At 35.4% G+C, this 14,585-nt stretch overlaps 1 protein-coding gene across 8 annotated transcripts in view; it reads left to right on the top strand.

Annotated features, from left to right (window-relative positions):
• Positions 1–14,585, top strand: part of LOC111513626 (inactive dipeptidyl peptidase 10) — a 260,347-nt gene that overhangs the window by 113,618 nt on the left and 132,144 nt on the right. For 2 of the 8 annotated variants that reach the window (XM_074170729.1, XM_074170730.1), the window contains exon 1: positions 7,693–7,889. The exons of the other annotated variants lie outside the window; for them this stretch is intronic. The gene's annotated coding sequence lies outside the window, so the exon portion shown is untranslated. Of the gene's footprint in view, positions 1–7,692; positions 7,890–14,585 lie in introns of those variants that run through there. 8 annotated transcript variants of the gene reach the window in all.

Below are 14,585 nucleotides of genomic sequence, written 5' to 3'. Positions count from 1 at the left end.
CTGTATCGTCAGCATAGCAGATCATTCGACCTTCAAAGTTATTAATGTTTGCAATACTATTTATATATATTAGAAAAAGTATGGGACCCAGTACTGTTCCTTGTGGTACTCCTGTCTCAATTATTGATTTATTGCTCAACTTATCACCTATCTTTATCCTCTGTGCTCGATTGTTCAGATAGTTTTCAAATAGACTTAGTGATAATCCTCGAATACCGTAATTACACATTTTTTCTAGTAATTTGTTGTGGGAGACAGTGTCGAAAGCCTTGGCCAAATCAAGGAAGACCGCTAGGCATTTATTCGATTTGTCCAAGGACCCCACCACCTTACCAACAAAATTCAAAATGGCATCCTCCGTGTTATAATTCTGCAGAAATCCATATTGACTGCTGGTTATAATGTGGTGTTTATCCAAAAATTTGATTAGCCTTGTCTTAAGTGAATGTTCGAATAGTTTTGCAAAATTATTAATAACAGAGATGGGCCGATAATTAGTCAATATATTACGTTTCCCAGCTTTAAATACTGGGGTGACTACGGATTCTTTCCATTGTTCAGGCATTTTTCCATTGAGGAAGCAGAGATTTATAATGTGTTTCAGTGGAGTAAGGATATGTTTGTGGATAGCTTTTATAACTTTGGTATCAATTCCATCCGGCCCTGGGGAGCAATTATTTTTCAATTTTGAGATGAAAGTTATTAGTTCCGGGGCTGTTATGGGTTCTAGGAATAATGATGATTGTATAGACTTGTCATTAAGAAAATGCGGGGGTAAGTTAATTTTTTCAATATTACTTGCCATTTTCGACCCTAAACTAGAGAAGAACTCATTAAACACATTTGCTTTTTCGTTATCATCATTTATTGAGAGTCCGTTTTCATTAAGAACGTCAGTTTGAGACACGTTTAAATTTTTTTTAGCACCTGAGATATCATTGATTAAAGCCCAAGTTTTCCTACAGTTCCCAGCTGCCTCACTTAACTTTCCTTGATAAAAATCATTTTTACTTTTTTTTATTAGTGCGTTGAGATTATTCCGGTATCGTTTATATTTCTGTTCAAGTTCAATAGAATAGTTGTTCAGTAGTTGTTTTTTTAATAAGTCCCTTTTATGTACTGAAGTAATTAGATTTTTTACAGTTTTCAGTTTAGTCGATTTCGTAATAAATTCATTGAGTTTTTGAATGAAGTGATCGTAAGATGTTTGAGGATCTTGATTTCTTACCACATTTATCCATTGCTCGTTGCTAGTCAATTTCTCGAGTTTTTCAAGATTTATTTGTTTTACTATTATTTCTTTTCTAGATGTTGAAGGATTGGGATTTTTTCCTGAAAATTTTATGAAGATGGAGGTACTGAAATGATCAGTGATATCAGTATGAAAAATTATTGGGTCTATTTGTGTTGTATTCAATATGCGGTTATTTTTTTTGATAAATATATGATCAATAATTGATTTAGAATCCTGTGTAACATGTGTTGGCTTATTAATGTATGAAACAAATCCATTCAGGTTAAGTAAATCAAGGTATTTATTTGTTTCACACAGATCTAATCTCAGTAAATTGATGTTGATATCTCCCAGATAGATTTCTAAGTTTTGCTTACCAATTGATAGCAGATATTCTTCCAAGTCTTCAATATAACTTTGAGTGCTTGTTGAAGGGGGTCTATAATAGGCGGTTATACCAATTTCATTATTATGCTTCAATTTGAAAGTAGCACGAAGGAATTTACTATCGTTGATTTTTTTGATTACAATGGTAGGGATTATGTGATTTTTTATATAGATTACAGTTCCGTCACATTGATTTATGCATGAATCATTAAAATAGACCGTATAATTTGGTATCATGAAATCATTTACTTCAACTTGCCTCGTTTCTGATAAAACTATCACATCTAAGACATCTTTTCCCTTTTCCAGATAAATAAGCAGTTCATCAAAGTGTTTCCTCAGACTACGAATGTTAAAATGTACTATTCCTATACCATTCTCTGTTTTTCCTCTTATCTCATCAATATATTCTTGTAAACTACCTAGTTCTCTTGTGTCAATTTGCTGTTGACTATCTATCTCATTTAGAAAATCCAGCATAATGAATGCGAAACCTGAAGAACTCCTGCAGATATTATTCAGCGATTAAGGCATGAATATTTGATGATGTGCTTAAACATAAAAATTATAGGCAAAAATACATGTATATACATTAATTTTCACACATATGCACATATATACTCACATGTACATATGCAATAGTTGAAACATAATCATATGATGTACAAAATGAGAAATTTCACATTTATTTTATGACCCTACCACATTTCTTATTTATTTTGTAGCTCATTGAAATTATTCGTATTTGTAATTAATTGAATTCTTTCATTATAAAATACATAAATTTTCCCATTTTCGGACCATACATTCTTAAATCCAATTTTTTCAGCTATTTGATTCACCAGTTCCACTTTTTTCTTGGTCAGGTCTTCTTTAATAACTATCCCAGTGCCTTTGAGCATCTTCTTCTTCGCATATATGTTTTGTTTCACTGTTATGTTGCTTAACTTCAAATAGATACATCGGGATTGTTTGTTAGTCTGTTTACCCACTCTGTGACATATTTCTATATCCTCAGATTTCAGCTTCATTCCCATTTTTGAATTAAGGAGATCAATTAATGCAGTCCTGGTGTTCTCTTTTGGTGTTTCTTTTAGATTAAAGATTCTCAGACTTGTTTGTCGACTTAGTTGATCAAAGTATTCAAGTTTCATTTCAGCTTCTTCACGTTTACGAATTTCCACATTCATGTTATTTTCCAATGATTGAATTTTTTTTCCAATTTTATGCTGAGAAGAATCTAAATCTGATTGGAGGGACGCCACTGAATTCTCTAAATCGGTAAAACGTTTATCCAGAGTTTTTACAATAGCCTCCGTCACACTATCGGCGATTGTTTTTATGAATTCTCTGTTCTGCATGCATGTACTTACGGCTTGGTTTACCGACTTTTCTATTTCTTCTTTGATATCCCTGGTTATAACCATGATTTGTTATTTTGATATATAAGATCAGCACTCTCAATACTCAATGACCTTTTCCAAGCCTCAAAACACCACAGTAACTCAGTTTTTGGTATTATTTTCAGGAGCACAGATTTTATACGACTATTCGCAGTATACCATGGGTATATATATATATATATATATATATATATATATATATATATATATATATATATATATATATATATATATATATATATATATATATATATATATATCTAAAGACGCCGCGGCGATACGGCCACCACGATGGCACTAGGCCCGACCAGAGGGTTCCCTACGCTTCCTTACACCTAGCCGACACACTGTCCCGACTCGACCTACCTATACTCCTAGCCCGAAGGAAGAGAACAGCCCACGTAGGCTGCCCCGTAGATATGCTGGGTCGGCGATGTATTCGAGCCTGGGTAGGTCGAATACGTCCAAGCGACGTCGATAACGAATTGAATTTGGGAAGTAAGTTTTGTTTTACTTCCCAAATCTCAACTCGGAGAAACTGCAGCTAAAGACCACCTTGTACAATATCTCCTTTTTTTATACTCGTATTCAACCAATGTCCAGTTCTCATTAATTTCGTTTCAAATACTTTGTTTTCCACAATTCCAATAGAAACTATATCGTCGTAATGCGATATTCTATGTAATAAATTTCCTCTGAGACAATAATTCCGAATTCTACTTCAATTTCTCTTTCTTTATCTGATATATTCGCCAGCTAAAAAGAACGGTTTACGATGTTGACTTAACTGATAGAAGTCCAACACTGCTTTTCGCCACACGATAGCATCTTCATCTTAATCAGGTTGTAAACGTATCCCTTACCCTCTCAACAGTCTTTCGTCAGGAGGCGACATAAAGGACAATGACATCTGTGCCGCTCTGCCCTTGTGTACCCCTTCCTGACTGGGGTATTCGGATGGGAAGCGGATGGCTTCATTCCGCACGAACCATGGAGCATTCACCAGCATCCTGATTATATTATTTTGCAACCTGCAAGGTTTGACGGAGCGGTTTGTCCCCAAGCGCCTGAATCATACATAATGATAGGTTTGAATAACGAAATCACCAGCAGCAATTGGGGGGGGGTATCTGCCGACAACAGCAGTTCATCTAGTGATTCTGGGAGTAGACGATTCCGCGGAGGGTTGTTAACTGAGTCTATGACGACCTCTTCAAAGTTGGAGTTCGAAACCCACGGCTTCCGTGCCCTGTAACTGGTCCGGGTCAATGTCGACTTGTACGTCCAACTCGTGCAGTGAACCAAAAGGTTCATTGTGCAGGTGGGTTTCCTGCACAATGAATAAGTGCGACGTCGATGTTCTGCGCTATCAAGAAATTCTCAAAATCGAGTTTTTTGTTTGAAATGCTATTGGCATTCCAAAATACGATCTCAAGAGAACTAGGCAATGTTGGTTGTCTAGCCATTAATAGGTTCCAGTTAGCACGCTGGTGTTCACCGTAAACAACTTTTCAAGTACGGGGAACTGGACGAACAGTTTCTTCATCTGGTCCAGAGTGTAACAGATGTCACTAACCTTCGACAAGTGTGGACTATTGGTCTCTTCGGTTGGCTTGGCGGAGGTGTTGCCGCTCTTTGCCGCTCCTGCATAACTCATAACCGGGCATGTGCCAGATGCTCCGGCAGGACGCCTCCTAGGTGTGTGTGCATTACGGGGGGCATTTGCAGCCACCTTGGTCCTCCTGCGAACCTTGGGGAACTCTGGACAATCTCGGTAGTTCGCAGTATGCACCCCCTTGCAGTTGTTGCATTTCGGAGGTTCTGCTCTAGGTTTCTTGTATTCACCTGAAAGGTGTCTGCCGGCGCAATTGACGCAGATGGAAATGGCTAAGCAGTTCTTTTGGCTATGCCCGAACCGTTGACATCGATGACACTGCCCTACCAGTGTCTGGTGTTGAGGCTCAACCTTAACTTTGACATTAAGGAGTTCCGTTCGTCATAAATGTGTTTCTGGTTTTGGCTCACTTGAATCAAAACTAGAGAAAGTGGACAATTTCCGCGCATCATCCTGGAGACGGATGATGGCTGGAAACCCTTCTCCACCAAGGCTTTCTCGATATCTGTGGTCTCCAGATGTTCTGGGACTCCTCTGAAGACAGCTCTGATTTGCCTGTCTTCAGGTAAGGTGTACGTGAGGTGAGGGATTTTTCCCTCACCAGGAGTTTGGACATATTCCTATAGTCCTCGATCGTAGAAGGTTGAACCTTGATGCCGTCAGCCAGGTTCACCGCTTTTGAATAATTAACCTTATGATAGGTGGCAAGTTTGGTAAATTGAACTCACTTGTCTTTCTGGCGAACGACAATCGGGGGAACGCGTGTTTTCTTGGCGCTTTGGGGCGCTTCAGAACGCGGAGGGAGAGGGGATACATTTTCCAGATCGTTGGGATTTTGAACCTGATCAAAATCAAGATTTTGTGGTGACTGTCTTGGGCCACCCTGTATGGTTGAGATTGAATTTTCAGATTTGTTTTCGTTTTCATCAACTGACATTTCATGTTCTCCGTCTACGGAGGATTCTGTTGTCGAAAGTTCCGACTCAGAAGCACTTCTTTCATCTAACTTCATCTCTAAGCTTTGTCTTCTTAGCTACTCTTTTGGGCTTCGTGTCGGTGTTTTTGTTAATCGGAGCAGCTGGCTTGGAAGGAAGAGGAGGAAACTCCTCTGGAAGGCGGCGTTTTTTGTTGGCCGGTTCCTGTGGCTTCATCATATCTACTTTTTTGGAATCTGATTGAGCAGAGGGGGTGGTTTTGACAGAAGTATCTTTGGGGGATACTTTCCGTGGCGGGCGCTCGAGAAGCTCCTTGACCCCTGGTGATTTATATGATTTCCGCGCGCGCGCGCAGGCTCCGCCCACTTGGCTCGATGCCGTTACCGAAATAATTTGCTTTTACAAATGTCTTTTCACTCGAAAATCTGGACACCCATCGACACCTCAGTTCAATCTAAGGAGTAGGCAGATTGAGACCTTAGAGAGAACTCGCGACGAGACCTGGGGAGTAGGCAGATTAAGGCCCCGACGTCAAGTCACATGAAATTCTTGAAAATGGCTTTAAAATGGGAGTCGAAACGTCGAATACAAAACTTCAGATGCGGAAGGACAACATACTGCTTACCGCGGAAGCCTATCGGATATTTTTCATTAAATTAGTTACACACTTCCATCTGAGTTCGCGATCTGAATCCATAGCCAATCATCATAAGTATTTCAATTCTTTGCTTCACACTTAAATTCATTACTACTTCAAATTAATTCGAAGCATTACTACAGAAAATTCACGAATTAAAACAACAACCACTGTCCTATTCAACAGTTACTGAACGTCAATAAAAATAATGACATTTCACAATAACAAAAAAAAAACTAGTTTTTTTAAATTAATAAGAAATACTTGTTAGCACGGTTACTGTCAACTACATCAAAGACTACAGTTCGAACATTCAAAATAAACTAATGTATTTATTACTGGATTACTTTCTCATTGTTAAATTAATCATGGGAAAAAATTTAAAATAATTAATTTCTACTTTTATTAGATATCAATAAAATTTATTTTCTAAGTGCACATCTTTCAAATTCCGTCTGTTAGACCCTAAGTATCAGCTCACAAGAGCTGTAGTGGGGCTTATATTGAAAATGAGTTTGTCGGCATGGGAGCGGGCTCGCCATCACGTTTGGCGCTTGCTGTACAAAAGTGTAATCATTAAAATGGCTTCAACCTTTTTATTTGTTAGTTTTTAGTTGGTGACATATCTATTATATTTTCCTAGTGTCCAATGCAAAATTACTTCTTGCGCCACTTTTTTATTTTATTCGTTTTAGACTGAACTATATTTTATAACGCTTATTTGGAACTACTACAGAACTCTTATGAAATTTTATTTCAGTTATTTAATAAGTATCTTCACGGAACTACTTTTAGGTAATGTTAAAAAAAAATTCATAGTAACTACCAAAATGTTTATAAAACTTTTGTACGCCTTACAAAATATCAATAAAGACTATAATGTTTTATAAAACGGTGCCAATTTCCTACTTATAGCTGTTTTATTATTCTGGGAGAAATACAGTTTTGAATTTTTTTTCTCCGAAACGTTTTCGCACTTTTATAAGATATGAAATTTGCTAGTTGGGTAGTGAACGATTATCTCATCAGCTCATCATCGGGTCCTTTGAGAAGAGACAAGCGGAGGTGTTATCAAGGATGAAACAATATAATGGAGGTGGCAGTGTGAACCTGGATAGCTAGAAATATATTGAAATTCCTGAAAATTTCTAACAAACCTATTGACCATTATTATAGTTAAAATTATATCGGTTTCCAAACGTCCAATTCAAGAAAATTGACAAAAATATCACCGAGAAAAGTTACTTGGAATTGAGAAGAATACACCTGGTTGAAAATACGAAATTGAAAGCTTCAGATTAGTTTCGAGAGACGGTACCTAGTATTTATTATGAAAAGTTATTCATAAGACGAGAAATTCGCGCACGCATACTGTATATCGGAACACTCCCACCAGGTCTCAGTGTTGCATCTACTGCAATGTGGAAACGCCGGGCACGCCTTCCACTAACGTAAAACCAGCATCGGCAGGACTAGCAGCAGAAAACGTCAGACCGCAGAACATACGCATCGCGTTCCGTGAAAGCGTCTGGCTTTCCGCAACTCCAGTACGAGCTTTCGTATATCGCCCTTGAAATACGGTAGTGCTTTAACAAAATGAACTGATTACAGCTTTGGAGTGCCTTGTGATTGATAAAAAACCGTTGTGCCCTTCATCAGATATGTTTCGTTAGTTCTGGTTGGTTTTTCAAAAATATTCTTCTGAATATTCATTTGATATATAAATGAAATAACTTTCTAGATGGAGTAGTATTTTCTGAGTATTCTGATACAAAATATTTGATTTCATGTAAAAAAAAATGTTTTCTCTTTGCTACTTACAGTTCAGTATTTATGAAGAAAAATTACAAAAAAATTATATTCCTTCGAATAAAATTATAATGAAAAAATTTGGGCAAATAACTTAAAAAATTGATTTGCATTTTTTACTTTAATGAAGGTTCTTAGGTTTCGGAAAACTCAACATGAATCATCTCTGGAGATCAGTGATGTGGCGTCTTTTTCTCAAATAATACTTTCAAAAGCCCCTGTTTTTCTAAGAAATCTGTTGGGTAAACTCTCTTCGATATTGTCGTTCCCGTTGAATCATGTTTCTAGAAATATTTTCACAAAATCTGCTCTATGATAAATCTGCATATCTTGAATTTCATCAATTATTTTAGCAACTTTTCCAGAAATACATCATATCTTACGTGTTCATCAAAATTGAGTGAATTATCTGAGAATACCTGTAAATATTTAAATTTTGAAAGAATTTCAATTTTGAATGAAAAGATATCTGAAGTTATTTGTTTGAAGGTGGTTGACAATATTTCGTAGTGTATTTCATTACTTCGGACTTCCATTGTCTAATACAATATAAATTGATTTGAAATCCCTGAAAGAATCTGTAAAAAATTTAAAAGATTAACCGAAAAATAACAATTTTATAAAACAAAAAAATAAAATTGCAAAGAAATAACATACAAGCAACAACCCGAAGACGATTGTGGATACTAAAATTCGAAACGTCGTGACGTAACTTGGTTTGGAATCTTTTAATTTTTAATTTTCATTTATTTTCGATATTTTTTAATTTTTTAATTTTCAGCTTTTAATAATATTCATTAATATTTTTTGTTTTTGTTTTTTTGGTTATTGCTTGTATGTTATTTCTTTGTAATTTTTAGTTTTTGTTTAATAAAATTGTTATTTTCGGTTAATCTTTTCAATTTTTTTCAGGGATTTCAAATCAATTTATATTATATTAGACAATGGAAGTCCGAACTGATGAAATATCTGCAATTACACTTATTGGCCTGTATTCATCCACTAAATAACCTCAAATTGAAATCAATGCGACAATCTGACAAAAGTTGAATTTAACATTTTTTCGTCATTTGGAAAGTATTAACTATGCAAAGAAAAAGCAATACAGGACCCTTGTGGAACGGCATTTTTGTTCAAAAGTTATAGCCCATTGAAAAAAAAATTGTTACGGAAACTAATTTGCTATATACATCAGAATTTAAATAACCCTTTTCTTCATTGACAGCTCATGGAAAGTCAGGTATTGCATCACTGAATCAAATCCCATTAGATTGTTCAACAAAATCTAGTCTCTAATATGACCTTTAAAAAAATCAGCATTATAATTGTAGCATATTACATTTTCGACACATAAAATTTACATCAAATTTTCAAAGACAATCAAATTAAAATAATTATAATACGAGTACATTGGTCGGCCGGTAGTCAGTCGGTTCGCCGTATGTGCTTCGTTCACTCACTCGAATTGACTGCCTTGTCGGTAGGTGGTTCAAGCCCCAGGCTGAACGATCGATTTTCACTTGCTATCGCCCAACCCGTGTTAGGAATCACACGTTGAAAGGTAAAACCTCGTTAATCCTTAGCTCGCACAAGTTGAGACTTCTAAGGATTGTCGTTCGTAGGGGTGAGACAGCTGATTCACGGAAAAACAGATTTTGAACAGATGATCACTTGGTGATCGAAACACGTATCGAGGTGTTGAAATAACGATTTGGTGTTGGGAAAAAACACCAGTAATATCTATAATTAGTTGAAATTCGCCCGCTGTTGTTCTAAGCGCACAATGGCAACTAAATAGTTGCTGAACGACGTCAGGTTCCAATTGAAATTTGTCAAAAGTGCATATGTGTGGCCTTATTTCAGAAAAATATCCAATTCTTCAATTATTTTCGTATGTGCGACTAAGGTTTGAGTTTTTTATTTCCATCTACATATTCTTAAAATGTATGCGTTTTATTTTGCTACAAATAATTGAATCTTCAGGGATTTCGATCGTTCTGGAATTTTTTATTTGCTGTGAGTAAATAATCGCGTGTTTTCATGAAATGATAATGTGTGTCTCCTAAAGTCGCCAACTTGGTTGGTAGAACGCCCGTCGAGTAGAGAATTGCAGTTCTGGTCATTTGGAAAAAATGCTTTTTTTGACTCAATAATGTGTTCTAACATTGTCAGATACGTGTGTGTGTATTTAGTTATTATTCTTTGATCTGAATATCCCCCGAAATCAATATTCTGAGTAGTACGTCCTCAAATTATGGAGCGTTCAATGTGCAGAAACTCTCAACTAATTTTTCCAGAAATGCATATGTCGAAAGTTTCAGTGTTACCTTTAGATGGCCACACTCAAAAAAGTATATTCACATATGAATATTTTCAATGGATTCATCGGAAGGAAATTCGCGAATGCAGTTCTCAGAACAATAATTATTACTGGACTGTTTATAATCTTGAAGGAAATAAAAGGGTATATTTCTGATATATCGATATATACTTACTATGCGGGTTTTATATTTATACATGTAGAACATGCAATCACAAAACTGGTTTGATTACCCACTTTGGGATTTCTACGAGATACTATTATGAAATTTTACTGATTGCCAATTTTAGAACTTTAATGAAAATTCATTATAAACACCGATAAATCAGTGTGATCTACTGTAAGTGTAACTTCATATGCAGAACTGTTATTTTTTATTCTCCTTAGATTTTATCATCAGGAGGGTTGTTGGTTTTGATCAGGCAGATCATCTGAAGATTCCATTCATGTTGAGGCATATTTCACTTTGACAAAAAGGTTTTTTTGCTGCTTTGATAAAGTCTTTTAATTTATATATCGTCAGGATTATCCCGTGAACATTTGTATAAATCATTTTTTTGTGTTATCCATTTCTTTCTAATATTAATCTTGTTTTTCACTCTTACTTTGGTGGTATTTTTATTAATGAAAAACTCCAATTTGTTGACAAATATTTCACCCGTTATATTAACATTATTCTCTTCATAGATGTCATTCCATTTTTCGTGTTCTGTAAATCTAACTTTAATCTCGGATAATTGGTGTATTTTTTTATCTTTTTCATCGTGTTACTTTCATCACCCCCTACTTCTACTATCAGAGCTATCGTTCGATGATCGCTTATCTGATGTTGGAAAATGAACGACTCAATATTATCGTGAAAATGTGTATTGGTTTTAACGAAGAAATGGTCTAGACATGTATAGATATCCGGCCGTGTTACCGCATTTATGTACCCAAAGTATTTTGAGTTGCTTTTATATTCTTCACTATGATCAATTTCTGTTAATAAATCTATGTTTGAATCACCTGTTATTATATGATAATCGCCGTTGTTGACATTTTGCAGATACTTCAAAAATTAGTTATTGAATTAATTTGGACATGAATTGGGAGATATGTATATAGATGGGAGAATCACTGTTTCATTTTTGAATTTCATTTCAATTCAAAGTATCTCTATATTTCCCAAAATTATATTTGATTGAATGCTCGTAGTTGGAATTTTTCCTGATGAACACTACTTCTCCATCATTTCTGTTGAGTGTTTGAAGGTGATTGACAATGTTTCGTGATGAATTTCACTAGTTCGGACTTCCATTGTCTATTATATAAAATGATTTGAAATCCCTGAAACAAGTAAAAAAGAATAATTAAAAAAGAATAGTTGAAAATAACAATTATATTAAGCAACAATAAACCTGAAATGAAATGATAGTACAATAACCTACAAGTAAAAATATAATAATTGAATAAATAAAAATTAAAGGAATGCAAAAAGAAAATAATAAAAATAAAAAAGTGTAGAGATTCCAAGTCACGTTAGTTCACGACGTTTCGATTGTTGGTATCTACAATCGTCTTCGGGTGATGACAGTCATCACCCGAAGACGATTGTAGATACCAACAATCGAAACGTCGTGAACTAACGTGACTTGGAATCTCTACACTTTTTTATTTTTATTATTTTCTTTTTGCATTCCTTTAATTTTTATTTATTCAATTATTATATTTTTACTTGTAGGTTATTGTACTATCATTTCATTTCAGGTTTATTGTTGCTTAATATAATTGTTATTTTCAACTATTCTTTTTTAATTATTCTTTTTTACTTGTTTCAGGGATTTCAAATCATTTTATATAATAGACAATGGAAGTCCGAACTAGTGAAATTTCTGTTGAGTGTTGATTCATCATAAAGCGTGTCATAACCTGTGATACCAAATATGCTTGATATATAATGAAAGTTTCTGTTAATTCAATAATATCAAGATTAATTTTGAAACTAGTCAAATTTTTTTGCTATACTACTGATATTAGTGTGGAATATCTTTAAAGATTTTTTCTTTACAGCATTTTTTGATTCATTATATTCCTGGATAAAGGAATCCATTGATTCATTTCTCAAGCTTATGTCCGTCTTATGTTGTATGCATAATAATGCTAAGAACGACGAAAAGAAAAAATATATAAAAAAAAATAGAAAAAATTAAATTGCGAAATAAACTTATAAAAATACGAATTATTTTGATTCTGTATAGAGACTAAAAAAAATTCATTAACTTTATTCATTATTTGGTGGAACAGGTCTTCATTTTCAATTTATCAAATACCCCCTTTATTGTTTTTCCAGAATGTTGACAAGGAGTACTCTCGAGTGGAATATTTTTGATTGGTGGTTTAAAAATTTCCAAATTCCGGCTGGAAAATTCCCTCAATTCCGGTGTAATGGGACAACTTGTTTGTTTTTCTGGAATTTCTACTTCAGCCTCTCCTTCCCTCTTGAATTCCTCCGGTGTGTATTTACGGCCGTAGACGTATAGTATAGTTCATTGCCTCTAAAGAAGCAGTTTCTGCTGTTGTCTGCTTTTGCTGAATTCAAGTACCTCCTCGATAATTTATACTCTGAACTGTCTGCTTAACTGTCAGATCATGCGATATAGATATGTTCCTTCCTTTCAACTTCTTTATGTTGTTCAATATTGACTTCATTGTATTTCATCAGTTCAGACTTCCATTGTGTAATATAATATAAACTGATTTGATAACCCTGTTATTATCAACAATCGTCTTCGGGTGATAACTGGACCTATTCCTTCGAGATCTGACTCTAGGTCATTCGAGTCCTTTCATCTATCCCCTCTTCCCTCTTACCGCTTCATTGGTTTTGGCGGGAGATGACCGTTTGGCGGGAGTTGGTCGTTTTTCGCTTGATTAGAGGTTTCCATATGTTACGCTTGACTGAATGCGTTGTTGGACAACTATTACGCGGCTTCTTTGAATTTTCTTCTAAACCAGTGTTCCTCTCTGTGGATGATTTCAGCTTGAGCCCACTTGATGTTATGTTGATGAGTCCAAACATACTCTACTAATCCGGATTTGCTGGTTTCCCCTCGCTGTGTGTGTTTCTTGTGCTCAGCAATGCGAACTTTCAATGGCCTCTTAGTTTCACCGATGTATGATTCTCCACACTCGCAGGGTATCTGGTAAATGCAATTCTTGGAATCGCAGTCCGCATTTGGTGGCCTGGTTTTCGTGAGGCTACTACGGAGAGTGTTCCCAGATCTGAAGCAGATCCTGATGTTATACTTGGATCCGTCTTATCCTTTTCGATAATCCTCTGATATAGGAAAGTACAAGTACTGGTTCTGGCGGCTTCTCTTCCCTGTGGAGTTCTTGCTGTCTTCTAGCTAAGGCCTGTTCTACCATCACTCTGGAGTTACCATCCCGTTGAAGGTCATTTTTTATGATACCTAGTTCCTTTTCGAGACCTTCCTTCGTATAACAGAGCCCAAAAGCACGGTCTAGTAGAGTTTTGATAATTCCTCTCTTAGTCGATTGATGGTGGTTGGATTTCTCGTTCAGATACTGTCCTGTATGTGTGAGTTTTCGATATACAGATGTTTTCCATTTGGTGTCGGTCCTCTTCACCAATACGTCTAAGAAAGGCAATTCGTTGTGGATTTCCTCCTCCATTGTGAAAGTGATGGAAGGACTTACGTTGTTGATGTGCTTCAGGAAAATGTCTAGTTCTACATTCCCATGTTTCCTTATTATGAAGGTCGTCTACGTATCTCAACTAGACTCGGGGCTTTTCGTGGCCTTCTTCAATGGCAAGAGTTTTAAATTACTCCATATATCTGTTTAAAATCTGTTTTTCCGTTAACCATCTGTCGCACCCCTACGAACGACAACCCTCAGAAGTCGAAACTTGTGCGAGCTAAGGATTAACGAGGTCTTACCTTTTAACGTGTTATTCCTAACACGATATATATATATATATATATATATATATATATATATGAAATCTGAAGTTTTCACGGATAGGAAATATGGAAAACCAGTTCAGCATATATATAACAGAATAATTAGTGACTGGATTAACTATAAATCGGTTCAATTCGTGAGGTTGCAGTCAATAGCTGGGCTGTTGTTACAAAGAAAACTCTTTGTTATACTTATGTCAAGCTTTCGGTATATTTCACACCTTCTTCAGGACAACTACAATAATAAGATTATATATCTTGTAAAAAATATATAAATATG

This window comes from Leptinotarsa decemlineata, unplaced genomic scaffold (assembly GCF_025532065.1).
Source record: "Leptinotarsa decemlineata unplaced genomic scaffold, Ldec_3_MD MMD2_P_RNA_scaffold_9, whole genome shotgun sequence".
NCBI lineage: Eukaryota > Metazoa > Arthropoda > Insecta > Coleoptera > Chrysomelidae > Leptinotarsa > Leptinotarsa decemlineata.
Note: the sequence above shows the minus strand (reverse complement) of the source record. Positions and strands in the feature narration are given on the sequence as shown.